Below are 21,135 nucleotides of genomic sequence, written 5' to 3'. Positions count from 1 at the left end.
AACCAGCGCACATACCTGTTAGCTCAGGTGAGTTTAAAAGGCTGCTGTTGATAACAAGGGCATTTGCTAAATAGATGGTGTGTGTGCAACAATATACTGAAAGGTCAATTATATTGTGCAGCTTATCTCACCACCTGTAGTTATTTAGGTGAAAGCTCCAAAATGCTTGCCTAATATGTCTGTTTATCCAAAAGGAAGTAAAAAGGGAGAGCTAGAAAGATAGCATTGCATCACATTACATGGCAATGCAATGCACAGTTGCTGAAGTTGAACCAAAATGAGCTTGTAATCTGGCTTCTGCAACTTTGAATATGAAAAATCCAATGAGGAGAAGAAAAGCAAAGCCAAAGAGTCCATCCCAAAATCCGACAAACAAGCAAAATGAACAAAAAACATTGAATTCAATTCTTTCTGATTTTAGAAACTGCATTAAAGAAGGGGTGCACCGGTCCTGGAGATACTGCAATACCAGGTCAATGCGTGGAGTGGACAGAGCAAGCTCTTTTTCCATCTCCCTGTTCTAAAAATCCATTTAATATATGGTCCCCAGATAGGGGACGTATCAGATATTAAACTGATAAGAACAGATACTACACTTGATCTTAGCCAAAAGGCCGAGAAGCGATAACCAGAATTGGTTTCAAACTACGGAGCCACCCAAGGATCCTGAAAAGTCCATTTGTGGAGATGAGCTCCTGGACTCCCGTTAAGAAGACAAGTTGTCAACCTCTAGATCCCTTACATGCCTGCACTTTTCGGCTTGCTGCTGCTGCAATCCACGCGTTTTAGATCTGCATAACTCCACCTCTTTAAACACAGCACCTTCACCCCCTGCTGTTCCCACCCGCCTCAACACCGTTGGAAGGGACGAGAACCAATTAAGGCGGCGGGTGGGGTGGAACGAGCAGCTGTCTACCCTTAGCAGGAGGGCTCCTGATTACATACCTCTCCTGCTGCTGCTGCTGCTGCTGGCTGTCCAGCAGCAGACTGAAGGTGGCTGCTGCTGTGCACAGGTATATAAAGGCTCAGAGCCTATTATGACACGCGCAGCCAGCGTTCCATTGCCACATTCCATCTACTGCAGGCAGGATACCTGGCTGGCTGAATGTCGCTGAGAAGCTCACAGAGACCGCCATAAGCAACAGTTTAACAGAATGCCACAGACTAATCAACCAAACTTTTTGGGTTGGGTTCTCTTTTATAGTCTGCAGGCATTAAATGAAAGAAGTCAGTGTTCCAGCAGAAGGAGACAACGTTTCAGAAAAGGCATTGTAGCAAACCAAAAAAGAAATTTTAAGCGCAGCAGAGTAACCAGCGCACATACCTGTTAGCTCAGGTGAGTTTAAAAGGCTGCTGTTGATAACAAGGGCATTTGCTAAATAGATGGTGTGTGTGCAACAATATACTGAAAGGTCAATTATATTGTGCAGCTTATCTCACCACCTGTAGTTATTTAGGTGAAAGCTCCAAAATGCTTGCCTAATATGTCTGTTTATCCAAAAGGAAGTAAAAAGGGAGAGCTAGAAAGATAGCATTGCATCACATTACATGGCAATGCAATGCACAGTTGCTGAAGTTGAACCAAAATGAGCTTGTAATCTGGCTTCTGCAACTTTGAACATGAAAAATCCAATGAGGAGAAGAAAAGCAAAGCCAAAGAGTCCATCCCAAAATCCGACAAACAAGCAAAATGAACAAAAAACATTGAATTCAATTCTTTCTGATTTTAGAAACTGCATTAAAGAAGGGGTGCACCGGTCCTGGAGATACTGCAATACCAGGTCAATGCGTGGAGTGGACAGAGCAAGCTCTTTTTCCATCTCCCTGTTCTAAAAATCCATTTAATATATGGTCCCCAGATAGGGGACGTATCAGATATTAAACTGATAAGAACAGATACTACACTTGATCTTAGCCAAAAGGCCGAGAAGCGATAACCAGAATTGGTTTCAAACTACGGAGCCACCCAAGGATCCTGAAAAGTCCATTTGTGGAGATGAGCTCCTGGACTCCCGTTAAGAAGACATGTTGTCAACCTCTAGATCCCTTACATGCCTGCACTTTTCGGCTTGCTGCTGCTGCAATCCACGCGTTTTAGATCTGCATAACTCCACCTCTTTAAACACAGCACCTTCACCCCCTGCTGTTCCCACCCGCCTCAACACCGCTGGAAGGGAGGAGAACCAATTAAGGCGGGGGGTGTGGTGGAACGAGCAGCTGTCTACCCTTAGCAGGAGGGCTCCTGATTACATACCTCTCCTGCTGCTGCTGCTGCTGCTGGCTGTCCAGCAGCAGACTGAAGGTGGCTGCTGCTGTGCACAGGTATATAAAGGCTCAGAGCCTATTATGACACGCGCAGCCAGCGTTCCATTGCCACATTCCATCTACTGCAGGCAGGATACCTGGCTGGCTGAATGTCGCTGAGAAGCTCACAGAGACCGCCATAAGCAACAGTTTAACAGAATGCCACAGACTAATCAACCAAACTTTTTGGGTTGGGTTCTCTTTTATAGTCTGCAGGCATTAAATGAAAGAAGTCAGTGTTCCAGCAGAAGGAGACAACGTTTCAGAAAAGGCATTGTAGCAAACCAAAAAATAAATTTTAAGCGCAGCAGAGTAACCAGCGCACATACCTGTTAGCTCAGGTGAGTTTAAAAGGCTGCTGTTGATAACAAGGGCATTTGCTAAATAGATGGTGTGTGTGCAACAATATACTGAAAGGTCAATTATATTGTGCAGCTTATCTCACCACCTGTAGTTATTTAGGTGAAAGCTCCAAAATGCTTGCCTAATATGTCTGTTTATCCAAAAGGAAGTAAAAAGGGAGAGCTAGAAAGATAGCATTGCATCACATTACATGGAAATGCAATGCACAGTTGCTGAAGTTGAACCAAAATGAGCTTGTAATCTGGCTTCTGCAACTTTGAACATGAAAAATCCAATGAGGAGAAGAAAAGCAAAGCCAAAGAGTCCATCCCAAAATCCGACAAACAAGCAAAATGAACAAAAAACATTGAATTCAATTCTTTCTGATTTTAGAAACTGCATTAAAGAAGGGGTGCACCGGTCCTGGAGATACTGCAATACCAGGTCAATGCGTGGAGTGGACAGAGCAAGCTCTTTTTCCATCTCCCTGTTCTAAAAATCCATTTAATATATGGTCCCCAGATAGGGGACGTATCAGATATTAAACTGATAAGAACAGATACTACACTTGATCTTAGCCAAAAGGCCGAGAAGCGATAACCAGAATTGGTTTCAAACTACGGAGCCACCCAAGGATCCTGAAAAGTCCATTTGTGGAGATGAGCTCCTGGACTCCCGTTAAGAAGACATGTTGTCAACCTCTAGATCCCTTACATGCCTGCACTTTTCGGCTTGCTGCTGCTGCAATCCACGCGTTTTAGATCTGCATAACTCCACCTCTTTAAACACAGCACCTTCACCCCCTGCTGTTCCCACCCGCCTCAACACCGTTGGAAGGGAGGAGAACCAATTAAGGCGGCGGGTGGGGTGGAACGAGCAGCTGTCTACCCTTAGCAGGAGGGCTCCTGATTACATACCTCTCCTGCTGCTGCTGCTGCTGGCTGTCCAGCAGCAGACTGAAGGTGGCTGCTGCTGTGCACAGGTATATAAAGGCTCAGAGCCTATTATGACACGCGCAGCCAGCGTTCCATTGCCACATTCCATCTACTGCAGGCAGGATACCTGGCTGGCTGAATGTCGCTGAGAAGCTCACAGAGACCGCCATAAGCAACAGTTTAACAGAATGCCACAGACTAATCAACCAAACTTTTTGGGTTGGGTTCTCTTTTATAGTCTGCAGGCATTAAATGAAAGAAGTCAGTGTTCCAGCAGAAGGAGACAACGTTTCAGAAAAGGCATTGTAGCAAACCAAAAAAGAAATTTTAAGCGCAGCAGAGTAACCAGCGCACATACCTGTTAGCTCAGGTGAGTTTAAAAGGCTGCTGTTGATAACAAGGGCATTTGCTAAATAGATGGTGTGTGTGCAACAATATACTGAAAGGTCAATTATATTGTGCAGCTTATCTCACCACCTGTAGTTATTTAGGTGAAAGCTCCAAAATGCTTGCCTAATATGTCTGTTTATCAAAAAGGAAGTAAAAAGGGAGAGCTAGAAAGATAGCATTGCATCACATTACATGGCAATGCAATGCACAGTTGCTGAAGTTGAACCAAAATGAGCTTGTAATCTGGCTTCTGCAACTTTGAACATGAAAAATCCAATGAGGAGAAGAAAAGCAAAGCCAAAGAGTCCATCCCAAAATCCGACAAACAAGCAAAATGAACAAAAAACATTGAATTCAATTCTTTCTGATTTTAGAAACTGCATTAAAGAAGGGGTGCACCGGTCCTGGAGATACTGCAATACCAGGTCAATGCGTGGAGTGGACAGAGCAAGCTATTTTTCCATCTCCCTGTTCTAAAAATCCATTTAATATATGGTCCCCAGATAGGGGACGTATCAGATATTAAACTGATAAGAACAGATACTACACTTGATCTTAGCCAAAAGGCCGAGAAGCGATAACCAGAATTGGTTTCAAACTACGGAGCCACCCAAGGATCCTGAAAAGTCCATTTGTGGAGATGAGCTCCTGGACTCCCGTTAAGAAGACATGTTGTCAACCTCTAGATCCCTTACATGCCTGCACTTTTCGGCTTGCTGCTGCTGCAATCCACGCGTTTTAGATCTGCATAACTCCACCTCTTTAAACACAGCACCTTCACCCCCTGCTGTTCCCACCCGCCTCAACACCGTTGGAAGGGAGGAGAACCAATTAAGGCGGGGGGTGGGGTGGAACGAGCAGCTGTCTACCCTTAGCAGGAGGGCTCCTGATTACATACCTCTCCTGCTGCTGCTGCTGCTGGCTGTCCAGCAGCAGACTGAAGGTGGCTGCTGCTGTGCACAGGTGTATAAAGGCTCAGAGCCTATTATGACACGCGCAGCCAGCGTTCCATTGCCACATTCCATCTACTGCAGGCAGGATACCTGGCTGGCTGAATGTCGCTGAGAAGCTCACAGAGACCGCCATAAGCAACAGTTTAACAGAATGCCACAGACTAATCAACCAAACTTTTTGGGTTGGGTTCTCTTTTATAGTCTGCAGGCATTAAATGAAAGAAGTCAGTGTTCCAGCAGAAGGAGACAACGTTTCAGAAAAGGCATTGTAGCAAACCAAAAAAGAAATTTTAAGCGCAGCAGAGTAACCAGCGCACATACCTGTTAGCTCAGGTGAGTTTAAAAGGCTGCTGTTGATAACAAGGGCATTTGCTAAATAGATGGTGTGTGTGCAACAATATACTGAAAGGTCAATTATATTGTGCAGCTTATCTCACCACCTGTAGTTATTTAGGTGAAAGCTCCAAAATGCTTGCCTAATATGTCTGTTTATCCAAAAGGAAGTAAAAAGGGAGAGCTAGAAAGATAGCATTGCATCACATTACATGGCAATGCAATGCACAGTTGCTGAAGTTGAACCAAAATGAGCTTGTAATCTGGCTTCTGCAACTTTGAACATGAAAAATCCAATGAGGAGAAGAAAAGCAAAGCCAAAGAGTCCATCCCAAAATCCGACAAACAAGCAAAATGAACAAAAAACATTGAATTCAATTCTTTCTGATTTTAGAAACTGCATTAAAGAAGGGGTGCACCGGTCCTGGAGATACTGCAATACCAGGTCAATGCGTGGAGTGGACAGAGCAAGCTCTTTTTCCATCTCCCTGTTCTAAAAATCCATTTAATATATGGTCCCCAGATAGGGGACGTATCAGATATTAAACTGATAAGAACAGATACTACACTTGATCTTAGCCAAAAGGCCGAGAAGCGATAACCAGAATTGGTTTCAAACTACGGAGCCACCCAAGGATCCTGAAAAGTCCATTTGTGGAGATGAGCTCCTGGACTCCCGTTAAGAAGACATGTTGTCAACCTCTAGATCCCTTACATGCCTGCACTTTTCGGCTTGCTGCTGCTGCAATCCACGCGTTTTAGATCTGCATAACTCCACCTCTTTAAACACAGCACCTTCACCCCCTGCTGTTCCCACCCGCCTCAACACCGTTGGAAGGGAGGAGAACCAATTAAGGCGGGGGGTGGGGTGGAACGAGCAGCTGTCTACCCTTAGCAGGAGGGCTCCTGATTACATACCTCTCCTGCTGCTGCTGCTGCTGGCTGTCCAGCAGCAGACTGAAGGTGGCTGCTGCTGTGCACAGGTATATAAAGGCTCAGAGCCTATTATGACACGCGCAGCCAGCGTTCCATTGCCACATTCCATCTACTGCAGGCAGGATACCTGGCTGGCTGAATGTCGCTGAGAAGCTCACAGAGACCGCCATAAGCAACAGTTTAACAGAATGCCACAGACTAATCAACCAAACTTTTTGGGTTGGGTTCTCTTTTATAGTCTGCAGGCATTAAATGAAAGAAGTCAGTGTTCCAGCAGAAGGAGACAACGTTTCAGAAAAGGCATTGTAGCAAACCAAAAAAGAAATTTTAAGCGCAGCAGAGTAACCAGCGCACATACCTGTTAGCTCAGGTGAGTTTAAAAGGCTGCTGTTGATAACAAGGGCATTTGCTAAATAGATGGTGTGTGTGCAACAATATACTGAAAGGTCAATTATATTGTGCAGCTTATCTCACCACCTGTAGTTATTTAGGTGAAAGCTCCAAAATGCTTGCCTAATATGTCTGTTTATCCAAAAGGAAGTAAAAAGGGAGAGCTAGAAAGATAGCATTGCATCACATTACATGGCAATGCAATGCACAGTTGCTGAAGTTGAACCAAAATGAGCTTGTAATCTGGCTTCTGCAACTTTGAACATGAAAAATCCAATGAGGAGAAGAAAAGCAAAGCCAAAGAGTCCATCCCAAAATCCGACAAACAAGCAAAATGAACAAAAAACATTGAATTCAATTCTTTCTGATTTTAGAAACTGCATTAAAGAAGGGGTGCACCGGTCCTGGAGATACTGCAATACCAGGTCAATGCGTGGAGTGGACAGAGCAAGCTCTTTTTCCATCTCCCTGTTCTAAAAATCCATTTAATATATGGTCCCCAGATAGGGGACGTATCAGATATTAAACTGATAAGAACAGATACTACACTTGATCTTAGCCAAAAGGCCGAGAAGCGATAACCAGAATTGGTTTCAAACTACGGAGCCACCCAAGGATCCTGAAAAGTCCATTTGTGGAGATGAGCTCCTGGACTCCCGTTAAGAAGACATGTTGTCAACCTCTAGATCCCTTACATGCCTGCACTTTTCGGCTTGCTGCTGCTGCAATCCACGCGTTTTAGATCTGCATAACTCCACCTCTTTAAACACAGCACCTTCACCCCCTGCTGTTCCCACCCGCCTCAACACCGTTGGAAGGGAGGAGAACCAATTAAGGCGGGGGGTGGGGTGGAACGAGCAGCTGTCTACCCTTAGCAGGAGGGCTCCTGATTACATACCTCTCCTGCTGCTGCTGCTGCTGGCTGTCCAGCAGCAGACTGAAGGTGGCTGCTGCTGTGCACAGGTATATAAAGGCTCAGAGCCTATTATGACACGCGCAGCCAGCGTTCCATTGCCACATTCCATCTACTGCAGGCAGGATACCTGGCTGGCTGAATCTCGCTGAGAAGCTCACAGAGACCGCCATAAGCAACAGTTTAACAGAATGCCACAGACTAATCAACCAAACTTTTTGGGTTGGGTTCTCTTTTATAGTCTGCAGGCATTAAATGAAAGAAGTCAGTGTTCCAGCAGAAGGAGACAACGTTTCAGAAAAGGCATTGTAGCAAACCAAAAAAGAAATTTTAAGCGCAGCAGAGTAACCAGCGCACATACCTGTTAGCTCAGGTGAGTTTAAAAGGCTGCTGTTGATAACAAGGGCATTTGCTAAATAGATGGTGTGTGTGCAACAATATACTGAAAGGTCAATTATATTGTGCAGCTTATCTCACCACCTGTAGTTATTTAGGTGAAAGCTCCAAAATGCTTGCCTAATATGTCTGTTTATCCAAAAGGAAGTAAAAAGGGAGAGCTAGAAAGATAGCATTGCATCACATTACATGGCAATGCAATGCACAGTTGCTGAAGTTGAACCAAAATGAGCTTGTAATCTGGCTTCTGCAACTTTGAACATGAAAAATCCAATGAGGAGAAGAAAAGCAAAGCCAAAGAGTCCATCCCAAAATCCGACAAACAAGCAAAATGAACAAAAAACATTGAATTCAATTCTTTCTGATTTTAGAAACTGCATTAAAGAAGGGGTGCACCGGTCCTGGAGATACTGCAATACCAGGTCAATGCGTGGAGTGGACAGAGCAAGCTCTTTTTCCATCTCCCTGTTCTAAAAATCCATTTAATATATGGTCCCCAGATAGGGGACGTATCAGATATTAAACTGATAAGAACAGATACTACACTTGATCTTAGCCAAAAGGCCGAGAAGCGATAACCAGAATTGGTTTCAAACTACGGAGCCACCCAAGGATCCTGAAAAGTCCATTTGTGGAGATGAGCTCCTGGACTCCCGTTAAGAAGACATGTTGTCAACCTCTAGATCCCTTACATGCCTGCACTTTTCGGCTTGCTGCTGCTGCAATCCACGCGTTTTAGATCTGCATAACTCCACCTCTTTAAACACAGCACCTTCACCCCCTGCTGTTCCCACCCGCCTCAACACCGTTGGAAGGGAGGAGAACCAATTAAGGCGGGGGGTGGGGTGGAACGAGCAGCTGTCTACCCTTAGCAGGAGGGCTCCTGATTACATACCTCTCCTGCTGCTGCTGCTGCTGGCTGTCCAGCAGCAGACTGAATGTGGCTGCTGCTGTGCACAGGTATATAAAGGCTCAGAGCCTATTATGACACGCGCAGCCAGCGTTCCATTGCCACATTCCATCTACTGCAGGCAGGATACCTGGCTGGCTGAATGTCGCTGAGAAGCTCACAGAGACCGCCATAAGCAACAGTTTAACAGAATGCCACAGACTAATCAACCAAACTTTTTGGGTTGGGTTCTCTTTTATAGTCTGCAGGCATTAAATGAAAGAAGTCAGTGTTCCAGCAGAAGGAGACAACGTTTCAGAAAAGGCATTGTAGCAAACCAAAAAAGAAATTTTAAGCGCAGCAGAGTAACCAGCGCACATACCTGTTAGCTCAGGTGAGTTTAAAAGGCTGCTGTTGATAACAAGGGCATTTGCTAAATAGATGGTGTGTGTGCAACAATATACTGAAAGGTCAATTATATTGTGCAGCTTATCTCACCACCTGTAGTTATTTAGGTGAAAGCTCCAAAATGCTTGCCTAATATGTCTGTTTATCCAAAAGGAAGTAAAAAGGGAGAGCTAGAAAGATAGCATTGCATCACATTACATGGCAATGCAATGCACAGTTGCTGAAGTTGAACCAAAATGAGCTTGTAATCTGGCTTCTGCAACTTTGAACATGAAAAATCCAATGAGGAGAAGAAAAGCAAAGCCAAAGAGTCCATCCCAAAATCCGACAAACAAGCAAAATGAACAAAAAACATTGAATTCAATTCTTTCTGATTTTAGAAACTGCATTAAAGAAGGGGTGCACCGGTCCTGGAGATACTGCAATACCAGGTCAATGCGTGGAGTGGACAGAGCAAGCTCTTTTTCCATCTCCCTGTTCTAAAAATCCATTTAATATATGGTCCCCAGATAGGGGACGTATCAGATATTAAACTGATAAGAACAGATTTTTTTAATTGAATGCGTCAGAAGACGCGACATAAATTAAATTCCATTTGCATGGATAACCAAAAAAATGTCGCCTACGCCTTCATCATCCGAATTCAACTTTTTGTTTTTTTTAAGAAAATTTAATGATAATTAATAAATAAAACATAACATAACATATCCTTACATCAACAACAAAAAACTTCCAACAAAAACATCAACTCAACATTTTTCTTCTTCCACGTTTCTTCTTCCTCCATGACATGTCCAACAATTTCCAGTCAAAACCTTGCAGCAAAATCTTTTCATCTTCTTCAGCTTCAGCACTGGTATCAACACAATCCTGCATTACTTTCTCTTTTCCCTTATCATCCACCTTCCTTTTTTCCTTAACGTCTTTACTTCTAGGTACTCTCTCCAGTCTGCAAAACATAGAGTCCCCAACTCCTGAGAACTCCTGCTTCTCTCCCACAAACTCCTTCTTATTTTCAACTACTTGTATATCTTTGTCTTCTTTCTCTTTACAATCTTCAAACGATTCTTCAAATATCTTTTTCCCTTTCTCCTCTTTTTTCCCACCTTCCTCATAACAAAATCCAGGTTTCCCATTATCAATTCTTCTTTTACCATTTTCCACATAACTGAATCCACATTTACCATTTATAACAATCCTTCCTAAACTTAGTTCATTTTGTCCATTTTCCCAAACTAGGAAACTTCTCTTCCCATTCCAGACTCCCACTTTATTTAAGTAGTCCTTCTGGAATTTTACCAAAATACTCCATGGCTTCAAAAACTCCATCACTTCCTCCATCTCTACAAAGGGGTCATCCATACAGATAACCACCTTTTTCGGCCTTCCAGCAAAAAGAGCATTAACTCCAATTTCTTTTCCTTCCCAATTCTTGAGAAGACAAATACACTTTTCTTCAGACTTCAGTGTTACGTCAAATACCTTTTTAAACTTGATTTCTTGCATACAAAAAATGTCCTCTTCAATGATCGTCCCATACTTGAACAGAATATCCAAGATCTGATTCTCCTCCAACGAAAAATCCTCTAACTCCGTCTTCACATAGAACCGTAAACAGTTCCTCTTCCTCGTCAACTCCATCTTCTTCCTCCAAAAGAACTGCCCCCCACAGCTATGTGTGGTGACACGATGATCGCCTCTCGTTGCCCAGGGACTAATCCGACTCCCCAATAGCAGCAGGAGGGTGAAGCCCTGCCGTTAGACAAAGCGATCCCCCCAGGCCAAGGAGCCGGGTACCCTGGGCACCTCCTAGCCAAGGCCAAGGCAGCAACTGGTAGATCACTGCACCTGATCTTAGCCAAAAGGCCGAGAAGCGATAACCAGAATTGGTTTCAAACTACGGAGCCACCCAAGGATCCTGAAAAGTCCATTTGTGGAGATGAGCTCCTGGACTCCCGTTAAGAAGACATGTTGTCAACCTCTAGATCCCTTACATGCCTGCACTTTTCGGCTTGCTGCTGCTGCAATCCACGCGTTTTAGATCTGCATAACTCCACCTCTTTAAACACAGCACCTTCACCCCCTGCTGTTCCCACCCGCCTCAACACCGTTGGAAGGGAGGAGAACCAATTAAGGCAGGGGGTGGGGTGGAACGAGCAGCTGTCTACCCTTAGCAGGAGGGCTCCTGATTACATACCTCTCCTGCTGCTGCTGCTGCTGGCTGTCCAGCAGCAGACTGAAGGTGGCTGCTGCTGTGCACAGGTATATAAAGGCTCAGAGCCTATTATGACACGCGCAGCCAGCGTTCCATTGCCACATTCCATCTACTGCAGGCAGGATACCTGGCTGGCTGAATGTCGCTGAGAAGCTCACAGAGACCGCCATAAGCAACAGTTTAACAGAATGCCACAGACTAATCAACCAAACTTTTTGGGTTGGGTTCTCTTTTATAGTCTGCAGGCATTAAATGAAAGAAGTCAGTGTTCCAGCAGAAGGAGACAACGTTTCAGAAAAGGCATTGTAGCAAACCAAAAAAGAAATTTTAAGCGCAGCAGAGTAACCAGCGCACATACCTGTTAGCTCAGGTGAGTTTAAAAGGCTGCTGTTGATAACAAGGGCATTTGCTAAATAGATGGTGTGTGTGCAACAATATACTGAAAGGTCAATTATATTGTGCAGCTTATCTCACCACCTGTAGTTATTTAGGTGAAAGCTCCAAAATGCTTGCCTAATATGTCTGTTTATCCAAAAGGAAGTAAAAAGGGAGAGCTAGAAAGATAGCATTGCATCACATTACATGGCAATGCAATGCACAGTTGCTGAAGTTGAACCAAAATGAGCTTGTAATCTGGCTTCTGCAACTTTGAACATGAAAAATCCAATGAGGAGAAGAAAAGCAAAGCCAAAGAGTCCATCCCAAAATCCGACAAACAAGCAAAATGAACAAAAAACATTGAATTCAATTCTTTCTGATTTTAGAAACTGCATTAAAGAAGGGGTGCACCGGTCCTGGAGATACTGCAATACCAGGTCAATGCGTGGAGTGGACAGAGCAAGCTCTTTTTCCATCTCCCTGTTCTAAAAATCCATTTAATATATGGTCCCCAGATAGGGGACGTATCAGATATTAAACTGATAAGAACAGATACTACACTTGATCTTAGCCAAAAGGCCGAGAAGCGATAACCAGAATTGGTTTCAAACTACGGAGCCACCCAAGGATCCTGAAAAGTCCATTTGTGGAGATGAGCTCCTGGACTCCCGTTAAGAAGACATGTTGTCAACCTCTAGATCCCTTACATGCCTGCACTTTTCGGCTTGCTGCTGCTGCAATCCACGCGTTTTAGATCTGCATAACTCCACCTCTTTAAACACAGCACCTTCACCCCCTGCTGTTCCCACCCGCCTCAACACCGTTGGAAGGGAGGAGAACCAATTAAGGCGGGGGGTGGGGTGGAACGAGCAGCTGTCTACCCTTAGCAGGAGGGCTCCTGATTACATACCTCTCCTGCTGCTGCTGCTGCTGGCTGTCCAGCAGCAGACTGAAGGTGGCTGCTGCTGTGCACAGGTATATAAAGGCTCAGAGCCTATTATGACACGCGCAGCCAGCGTTCCATTGCCACATTCCATCTACTGCAGGCAGGATACCTGGCTGGCTGAATTTCGCTGAGAAGCTCACAGAGACCGCCATAAGCAACAGTTTAACAGAATGCCACAGACTAATCAACCAAACTTTTTGGGTTGGGTTCTCTTTTATAGTCTGCAGGCATTAAATGAAAGAAGTCAGTGTTCCAGCAGAAGGAGACAACGTTTCAGAAAAGGCATTGTAGCAAACCAAAAAAGAAATTTTAAGCGCAGCAGAGTAACCAGCGCACATACCTGTTAGCTCAGGTGAGTTTAAAAGGCTGCTGTTGATAACAAGGGCATTTGCTAAATAGATGGTGTGTGTGCAACAATATACTGAAAGGTCAATTATATTGTGCAGCTTATCTCACCACCTGTAGTTATTTAGGTGAAAGCTCCAAAATGCTTGCCTAATATGTCTGTTTATCCAAAAGGAAGTAAAAAGGGAGAGCTAGAAAGATAGCATTGCATCACATTACATGGCAATGCAATGCACAGTTGCTGAAGTTGAACCAAAATGAGCTTGTAATCTGGCTTCTGCAACTTTGAACATGAAAAATCCAATGAGGAGAAGAAAAGCAAAGCCAAAGAGTCCATCCCAAAATCCGACAAACAAGCAAAATGAACAAAAAACATTGAATTCAATTCTTTCTGATTTTAGAAACTGCATTAAAGAAGGGGTGCACCGGTCCTGGAGATACTGCAATACCAGGTCAATGCGTGGAGTGGACAGAGCAAGCTCTTTTTCCATCTCCCTGTTCTAAAAATCCATTTAATATATGGTCCCCAGATAGGGGACGTATCAGATATTAAACTGATAAGAACAGATACTACACTTGATCTTAGCCAAAAGGCCGAGAAGCGATAACCAGAATGGGTTTCAAACTACGGAGCCACCCAAGGATCCTGAAAAGTCCATTTGTGGAGATGAGCTCCTGGACTCCCGTTAAGAAGACATGTTGTCAACCTCTAGATCCCTTACATGCCTGCACTTTTCGGCTTGCTGCTGCTGCAATCCACGCGTTTTAGATCTGCATAACTCCACCTCTTTAAACACAGCACCTTCACCCCCTGCTGTTCCCACCCGCCTCAACACCGTTGGAAGGGAGGAGAACCAATTAAGGCGGGGGGTGGGGTGGAACGAGCAGCTGTCTACCCTTAGCAGGAGGGCTCCTGATTACATACCTCTCCTGCTGCTGCTGCTGGCTGTCCAGCAGCAGACTGAAGGTGGCTGCTGCTGTGCACAGGTATATAAAGGCTCAGAGCCTATTATGACACGCGCAGCCAGCGTTCCATTGCCACATTCCATCTACTGCAGGCAGGATACCTGGCTGGCTGAATGTCGCTGAGAAGCTCACAGAGACCGCCATAAGCAACAGTTTAACAGAATGCCACAGACTAATCAACCAAACTTTTTGGGTTGGGTTCTCTTTTATAGTCTGCAGGCATTAAATGAAAGAAGTCAGTGTTCCAGCAGAAGGAGACAACGTTTCAGAAAAGGCATTGTAGCAAACCAAAAAAGAAATTTTAAGCGCAGCAGAGTAACCAGCGCACATACCTGTTAGCTCAGGTGAGTTTAAAAGGCTGCTGTTGATAACAAGGGCATTTGCTAAATAGATGGTGTGTGTGCAACAATATACTGAAAGGTCAATTATATTGTGCAGCTTATCTCACCACCTGTAGTTATTTAGGTGAAAGCTCCAAAATGCTTGCCTAATATGTCTGTTTATCCAAAAGGAAGTAAAAAGGGAGAGCTAGAAAGATAGCATTGCATCACATTACATGGCAATGCAATGCACAGTTGCTGAAGTTGAACCAAAATGAGCTTGTAATCTGGCTTCTGCAACTTTGAACATGAAAAATCCAATGAGGAGAAGAAAAGCAAAGCCAAAGAGTCCATCCCAAAATCCGACAAACAAGCAAAATGAACAAAAAACATTGAATTCAATTCTTTCTGATTTTAGAAACTGCATTAAAGAAGGGGTGCACCGGTCCTGGAGATACTGCAATACCAGGTCAATGCGTGGAGTGGACAGAGCAAGCTCTTTTTCCATCTCCCTGTTCTAAAAATCCATTTAATATATGGTCCCCAGATAGGGGACGTATCAGATATTAAACTGATAAGAACAGATACTACACTTGATCTTAGCCAAAAGGCCGAGAAGCGATAACCAGAATTGGTTTCAAACTACGGAGCCACCCAAGGATCCTGAAAAGTCCATTTGTGGAGATGAGCTCCTGGACTCCCGTTAAGAAGACATGTTGTCAACCTCTAGATCCCTTACATGCCTGCACTTTTCGGCTTGCTGCTGCTGCAATCCACGCGTTTTAGATCTGCATAACTCCACCTCTTTAAACACAGCACCTTCACCCCCTGCTGTTCCCACCCGCCTCAACACCGTTGGAAGGGAGGAGAACCAATTAAGGCGGGGGGTGGGGTGGAACGAGCAGCTGTCTACCCTTAGCAGGAGGGCTCCTGATTACATACCTCTCCTGCTGCTGCTGGCTGTCCAGCAGCAGACTGAAGGTGGCTGCTGCTGTGCACAGGTATATAAAGGCTCAGAGCCTATTATGACACGCGCAGCCAGCGTTCCATTGCCACATTCCATCTACTGCAGGCAGGATACCTGGCTGGCTGAATGTCGCTGAGAAGCTCACAGAGACCGCCATAAGCAACAGTTTAACAGAATGCCACAGACTAATCAACCAAACTTTTTGGGTTGGGTTCTCTTTTATAGTCTGCAGGCATTAAATGAAAGAAGTCAGTGTTCCAGCAGAAGGAGACAACGTTTCAGAAAAGGCATTGTAGCAAACCAAAAAAGAAATTTTAAGCGCAGCAGAGTAACCAGCGCACATACCTGTTAGCTCAGGTGAGTTTAAAAGGCTGCTGTTGATAACAAGGGCATTTGCTAAATAGATGGTGTGTGTGCAACAATATACTGAAAGGTCAATTATATTGTGCAGCTTATCTCACCACCTGTAGTTATTTAGGTGAAAGCTCCAAAATGCTTGCCTAATATGTCTGTTTATCCAAAAGGAAGTAAAAAGGGAGAGCTAGAAAGATAGCATTGCATCACATTACATGGCAATGCAATGCACAGTTGCTGAAGTTGAACCAAAATGAGCTTGTAATCTGGCTTCTGCAACTTTGAACATGAAAAATCCAATGAGGAGAAGAAAAGCAAAGCCAAAGAGTCCATCCCAAAATCCGACAAACAAGCAAAATGAACAAAAAACATTGAATTCAATTCTTTCTGATTTTAGAAACTGCATTAAAGAAGGGGTGCACCGGTCCTGGAGATACTGCAATACCAGGTCAATGCGTGGAGTGGACAGAGCAAGCTCTTTTTCCATCTCCCTGTTCTAAAAATCCATTTAATATATGGTCCCCAGATAGGGGACGTATCAGATATTAAACTGATAAGAACAGATTTTTTCTTTTTTATCGAAAGCCCGAATTCGTGTACAAAACCCGAGTGCGCTTAAAAAAGTGACAAGTGCCACAAAAAAAGTGCACTAGGATGCTGGTCTTCTTGAAACCCTCTCCAAAAGGAGAAGGGTCCCCCAAACAATTCCCCGTCCCTCCGAGCCAAAAGGCCACAGCGAGGAACAGGGACAAAAAGCCACCTCCAGCCGAAGCCAGAGGCGACCCAATCTTACCCCCAGCACCTGCACGAGTTCTCACCCGAGCAAGGCACTGGGAGCCAAAGACTGTGCTCCCCTTCCGGAAGAGGGGAGCCAACAACGCTCTCCTCCCGAAAGAGGAGAGCCAGGGGGGTTCAGGGGGGAGCGGAACCTGATGGCCACACACTCCCCCCCTAGACCTGCCAAGAGAGGAACCCGTAAGGGAACCGCATCCCGACAAAATCCTAGTAGGACGTGACACACGTGAATAAGTGGACACACAGTGACAAAGAAATTAAATAAATAGTGAAGGTTTCACAGTATAATACTGCCCGGACCTTCGACCGGGAATTGAAAAATTCCCCATCCTAAGGCCAGAAGGCCCGGAATAAGGGTGTGTGCGAAGAAAGAAAATTTGAAGTGCTTGTGCAAATGTGCCATAAACTCAAGTGGGGTTCCCAATCCCAGTGAGTTAAGGCACCCCAGGGTCACCACTCCTGGGGCACTTCACACTTCGGGCTTTCGATCTTCCCCGGCCCAATGGCGTCGATCCTGGGGGGCCATGCTTTCCACCAGATGACTATATTAGCCACCTGGCGTACTAACAAGCGCCTAAACCCCAGTGTGCATAATGTATCAATCTACTAGGGCGGCCAACATCCAAAACCGCCTTTTCGAAAGATACTACACTTGATCTTAGCCAAAAGGCCGAGAAGCGATAACCAGAATTGGTTTCAAACTACGGAGCCACCCAAGGATCCTGAAAAGTCCATTTGTGGAGATGAGCTCCTGGACTCCCGTTAAGAAGACATGTTGTCAACCTCTAGATCCCTTACATGCCTGCACTTTTCGGCTTGCTGCTGCTGCAATCCACGCGTTTTAGATCTGCATAACTCCACCTCTTTAAACACAGCACCTTCACCCCCTGCTGTTCCCACCCGCCTCAACACCGTTGGAAGGGAGGAGAACCAATTAAGGCGGGGGGTGGGGTGGAACGAGCAGCTGTCTACCCTTAGCAGGAGGGCTCCTGATTACATACCTCTCCTGCTGCTGCTGCTGCTGGCTGTCCAGCAGCAGACTGAAGGTGGCTGCTGCTGTGCACAGGTATATAAAGGCTCAGAGCCTATTATGACACGCGCAGCCAGCGTTCCATTGCCACATTCCATCTACTGCAGGCAGGATACCTGGCTGGCTGAATGTCGCTGAGAAGCTCACAGAGACCGCCATAAGCAACAGTTTAACAGAATGCCACAGACTAATCAACCAAACTTTTTGGGTTGGGTTCTCTTTTATAGTCTGCAGGCATTAAATGAAAGAAGTCAGTGTTCCAGCAGAAGGAGACAACGTTTCAGAAAAGGCATTGTAGCAAACCAAAAAAGAAATTTTAAGCGCAGCAGAGTAACCAGCGCACATACCTGTTAGCTCAGGTGAGTTTAAAAGGCTGCTGTTGATAACAAGGGCATTTGCTAAATAGATGGTGTGTGTGCAACAATATACTGAAAGGTCAATTATATTGTGCAGCTTATCTCACCACCTGTAGTTATTTAGGTGAAAGCTCCAAAATGCTTGCCTAATATGTCTGTTTATCCAAAAGGAAGTAAAAAGGGAGAGCTAGAAAGATAGCATTGCATCACATTACATGGCAATGCAATGCACAGTTGCTGAAGTTGAACCAAAATGAGCTTGTAATCTGGCTTCTGCAACTTTGAACATGAAAAATCCAATGAGGAGAAGAAAAGCAAAGCCAAAGAGTCCATCCCAAAATCCGACAAACAAGCAAAATGAACAAAAAACATTGAATTCAATTCTTTCTGATTTTAGAAACTGCATTAAAGAAGGGGTGCACCGGTCCTGGAGATACTGCAATACCAGGTCAATGCGTGGAGTGGACAGAGCAAGCTCTTTTTCCATCTCCCTGTTCTAAAAATCCATTTAATATATGGTCCCCAGATAGGGGACGTATCAGATATTAAACTGATAAGAACAGATACTACACTTGATCTTAGCCAAAAGGCCGAGAAGCGATAACCAGAATTGGTTTCAAACTACGGAGCCACCCAAGGATCCTGAAAAGTCCATTTGTGGAGATGAGCTCCTGGACTCCCGTTAAGAAGACATGTTGTCAACCTCTAGATCCCTTACATGCCTGCACTTTTCGGCTTGCTGCTGCTGCAATCCACGCGTTTTAGATCTGCATAACTCCACCTCTTTAAACACAGCACCTTCACCCCCTGCTGTTCCCACCCGCCTCAACACCGTTGGAAGGGAGGAGAACCAATTAAGGCGGGGGGTGGGGTGGAACGAGCAGCTGTCTACCCTTAGCAGGAGGGCTCCTGATTACATACCTCTCCTGCTGCTGCTGCTGCTGGCTGTCCAGCAGCAGACTGAAGGTGGCTGCTGCTGTGCACAGGTATATAAAGGCTCAGAGCCTATTATGACACGCGCAGCCAGCGTTCCATTGCCACATTCCATCTACTGCAGGCAGGATACCTGGCTGGCTGAATGTCGCTGAGAAGCTCACAGAGACCGCCATAAGCAACAGTTTAACAGAATGCCACAGACTAATCAACCAAACTTTTTGGGTTGGGTTCTCTTTTTTAGTCTGCAGGCATTAAATGAAAGAAGTCAGTGTTCCAGCAGAAGGAGACAACGTTTCAGAAAAGGCATTGTAGCAAACCAAAAAAGAAATTTTAAGCGCAGCAGAGTAACCAGCGCACATACCTGTTAGCTCAGGTGAGTTTAAAAGGCTGCTGTTGATAACAAGGGCATTTGCTAAATAGATGGTGTGTGTGCAACAATATACTGAAAGGTCAATTATATTGTGCAGCTTATCTCACCACCTGTAGTTATTTAGGTGAAAGCTCCAAAATGCTTGCCTAATATGTCTGTTTATCCAAAAGGAAGTAAAAAGGGAGAGCTAGAAAGATAGCATTGCATCACATTACATGGCAATGCAATGCACAGTTGCTGAAGTTGAACCAAAATGAGCTTGTAATCTGGCTTCTGCAACTTTGAACATGAAAAATCCAATGAGGAGAAGAAAAGCAAAGCCAAAGAGTCCATCCCAAAATCCGACAAACAAGCAAAATGAACAAAAAACATTGAATTCAATTCTTTCTGATTTTAGAAACTGCATTAAAGAAGGGGTGCACCGGTCCTGGAGATACTGCAATACCAGGTCAATGCGTGGAGTGGACAGAGCAAGCTCTTTTTCCATCTCCCTGTTCAAAAAATCCATTTAATATATGGTCCCCAGATAGGGGACGTATCAGATATTAAACTGATAAGAACAGATACTACACTTGATCTTAGCCAAAAGGCCGAGAAGCGATAACCAGAATTGGTTTCAAACTACGGAGCCACCCAAGGATCCTGAAAAGTCCATTTGTGGAGATGAGCTCCTGGACTCCCGTTAAGAAGACATGTTGTCAACCTCTAGATCCCTTACATGCCTGCACTTTTCGGCTTGCTGCTGCTGCAATCCACGCGTTTTAGATCTGCATAACTCCACCTCTTTAAACACAGCACCTTCACCCCCTGCTGTTCCCACCCGCCTCAACACCGTTGGAAGGGAGGAGAACCAATTAAGGCGGGGGGTGGGGTGGAACGAGCAGCTGTCTACCCTTAGCAGGAGGGCTCCTGATTACATACCTCTCCTGCTGCTGCTGCTGGCTGTCCAGCAGCAGACTGAAGGTGGCTGCTGCTGTGCACAGGTATATAAAGGCTCAGAGCCTATTATGACACGCGCAGCCAGCGTTCCATTGCCACATTCCATCTACTGCAGGCAGGATACCTGGCTGGCTGAATGTCGCTGAGAAGCTCACAGAGACCGCCATAAGCAACAGTTTAACAGAATGCCACAGACTAATCAACCAAACTTTTTGGGTTGGGTTCTCTTTTATAGTCTGCAGGCATTAAATGAAAGAAGTCAGTGTTCCAGCAGAAGGAGACAACGTTTCAGAAAAGGCATTGTAGCAAACCAAAAAAGAAATTTTAAGCGCAGCAGAGTAACCAGCGCACATACCTTTTAGCTCAGGTGAGTTTAAAAGGCTGCTGTTGATAACAAGGGCATTTGCTAAATAGATGGTGTGTGTGCAACAATATACTGAAAGGTCAATTATATTGTGCAGCTTATCTCACCACCTGTAGTTATTTAGGTGAAAGCTCCAAAATGCTTGCCTAATATGTCTGTTTATCCAAAAGGAAGTAAAAAGGGAGAGCTAGAAAGATAGCATTGCATCACATTACATGGCAATGCAATGCACAGTTGATGAAGTTGAACCAAAATGAGCTTGTAATCTGGCTTCTGCAACTTTGAACATGAAAAATCCAATGAGGAGAAGAAAAGCAAAGCCAAAGAGTCCATCCCAAAATCCGACAAACAAGCAAAATGAACAAAAAACATTGAATTCAATTCTTTCTGATTTTAGAAACTGCATTAAAGAAGGGGTGCACCGGTCCTGGAGATACTGCAATACCAGGTCAATGCGTGGAGTGGACAGAGCAAGCTCTTTTTCCATCTCCCTGTTCTAAAAATCCATTTAATATATGGTCCCCAGATAGGGGACGTATCAGATATTAAACTGATAAGAACAGATTTTTTTTTTTCGAAAGCCCGAATTCGTGTACAAAACCCGAGTGCGCTTAAAAAAGTGACAAGTGCCACAAAAAAAGTGCACTAGGATGCTGGTCTTCTTG

General features: G+C 44.7%; 14 non-coding genes and 2 pseudogenes across 14 annotated transcripts; all 16 read right to left on the bottom strand.

Moving 5' to 3' along the window:
* Positions 1–435: 435 nt before the first annotated feature.
* On the bottom strand, positions 436–626 carry LOC141206825 (U2 spliceosomal RNA). The gene has a single exon (XR_012277365.1). It is a non-coding gene; the product is annotated as a U2 spliceosomal RNA (small nuclear RNA).
* A 1,118-nt stretch (positions 627–1,744) lies between these two features.
* On the bottom strand, positions 1,745–1,935 carry LOC141206824 (U2 spliceosomal RNA). The gene has a single exon (XR_012277364.1). It is a non-coding gene; the product is annotated as a U2 spliceosomal RNA (small nuclear RNA).
* Positions 1,936–3,053: 1,118 nt separating this feature from the next.
* On the bottom strand, positions 3,054–3,244 carry LOC141206822 (U2 spliceosomal RNA). The gene has a single exon (XR_012277362.1). It is a non-coding gene; the product is annotated as a U2 spliceosomal RNA (small nuclear RNA).
* A 1,115-nt stretch (positions 3,245–4,359) lies between these two features.
* On the bottom strand, positions 4,360–4,550 carry LOC141206096 (U2 spliceosomal RNA). Its single transcript, XR_012276762.1, has one exon. It is a non-coding gene; the product is annotated as a U2 spliceosomal RNA (small nuclear RNA).
* A 1,115-nt stretch (positions 4,551–5,665) lies between these two features.
* LOC141206821 (U2 spliceosomal RNA) lies at positions 5,666–5,856 on the bottom strand. Its single transcript, XR_012277361.1, has one exon. It is a non-coding gene; the product is annotated as a U2 spliceosomal RNA (small nuclear RNA).
* Positions 5,857–6,971: 1,115 nt separating this feature from the next.
* On the bottom strand, positions 6,972–7,162 carry LOC141206820 (U2 spliceosomal RNA). Its single transcript, XR_012277360.1, has one exon. It is a non-coding gene; the product is annotated as a U2 spliceosomal RNA (small nuclear RNA).
* A 1,115-nt stretch (positions 7,163–8,277) lies between these two features.
* LOC141206819 (U2 spliceosomal RNA) lies at positions 8,278–8,468 on the bottom strand. The gene has a single exon (XR_012277359.1). It is a non-coding gene; the product is annotated as a U2 spliceosomal RNA (small nuclear RNA).
* Positions 8,469–9,583: 1,115 nt separating this feature from the next.
* On the bottom strand, positions 9,584–9,770 carry LOC141206210 (U2 spliceosomal RNA). Its single transcript, XR_012276875.1, has one exon. It is a non-coding gene; the product is annotated as a U2 spliceosomal RNA (small nuclear RNA).
* A 2,412-nt stretch (positions 9,771–12,182) lies between these two features.
* Positions 12,183–12,373, bottom strand: LOC141206818 (U2 spliceosomal RNA). Its single transcript, XR_012277358.1, has one exon. It is a non-coding gene; the product is annotated as a U2 spliceosomal RNA (small nuclear RNA).
* A 1,115-nt stretch (positions 12,374–13,488) lies between these two features.
* On the bottom strand, positions 13,489–13,679 carry LOC141206816 (U2 spliceosomal RNA). The gene has a single exon (XR_012277356.1). It is a non-coding gene; the product is annotated as a U2 spliceosomal RNA (small nuclear RNA).
* Positions 13,680–14,791: 1,112 nt separating this feature from the next.
* LOC141206815 (U2 spliceosomal RNA) lies at positions 14,792–14,982 on the bottom strand. The gene has a single exon (XR_012277355.1). It is a non-coding gene; the product is annotated as a U2 spliceosomal RNA (small nuclear RNA).
* A 1,109-nt stretch (positions 14,983–16,091) lies between these two features.
* Positions 16,092–16,276, bottom strand: LOC141206262 (U2 spliceosomal RNA). The gene has a single exon (XR_012276918.1). It is a non-coding gene; the product is annotated as a U2 spliceosomal RNA (small nuclear RNA).
* Positions 16,277–17,065: 789 nt separating this feature from the next.
* LOC141206431 (U2 spliceosomal RNA) lies at positions 17,066–17,157 on the bottom strand (annotated as a pseudogene).
* Positions 17,158–18,272: 1,115 nt separating this feature from the next.
* On the bottom strand, positions 18,273–18,463 carry LOC141206814 (U2 spliceosomal RNA). The gene has a single exon (XR_012277354.1). It is a non-coding gene; the product is annotated as a U2 spliceosomal RNA (small nuclear RNA).
* A 1,115-nt stretch (positions 18,464–19,578) lies between these two features.
* On the bottom strand, positions 19,579–19,769 carry LOC141206582 (U2 spliceosomal RNA). Its single transcript, XR_012277134.1, has one exon. It is a non-coding gene; the product is annotated as a U2 spliceosomal RNA (small nuclear RNA).
* Positions 19,770–20,881: 1,112 nt separating this feature from the next.
* On the bottom strand, positions 20,882–21,062 carry LOC141206274 (U2 spliceosomal RNA; annotated as a pseudogene).
* Positions 21,063–21,135: the final 73 nt, after the last annotated feature.

Source organism: Phyllobates terribilis, unplaced genomic scaffold, assembly GCF_046119375.1.
Source record: "Phyllobates terribilis strain yellow unplaced genomic scaffold, ASM4611937v1 Scaffold_142__1_contigs__length_4687701, whole genome shotgun sequence".
Taxonomy (NCBI): Eukaryota; Metazoa; Chordata; class Amphibia; order Anura; family Dendrobatidae; genus Phyllobates; species Phyllobates terribilis.
This window is presented reverse-complemented; position numbering and strand designations above follow the sequence as displayed.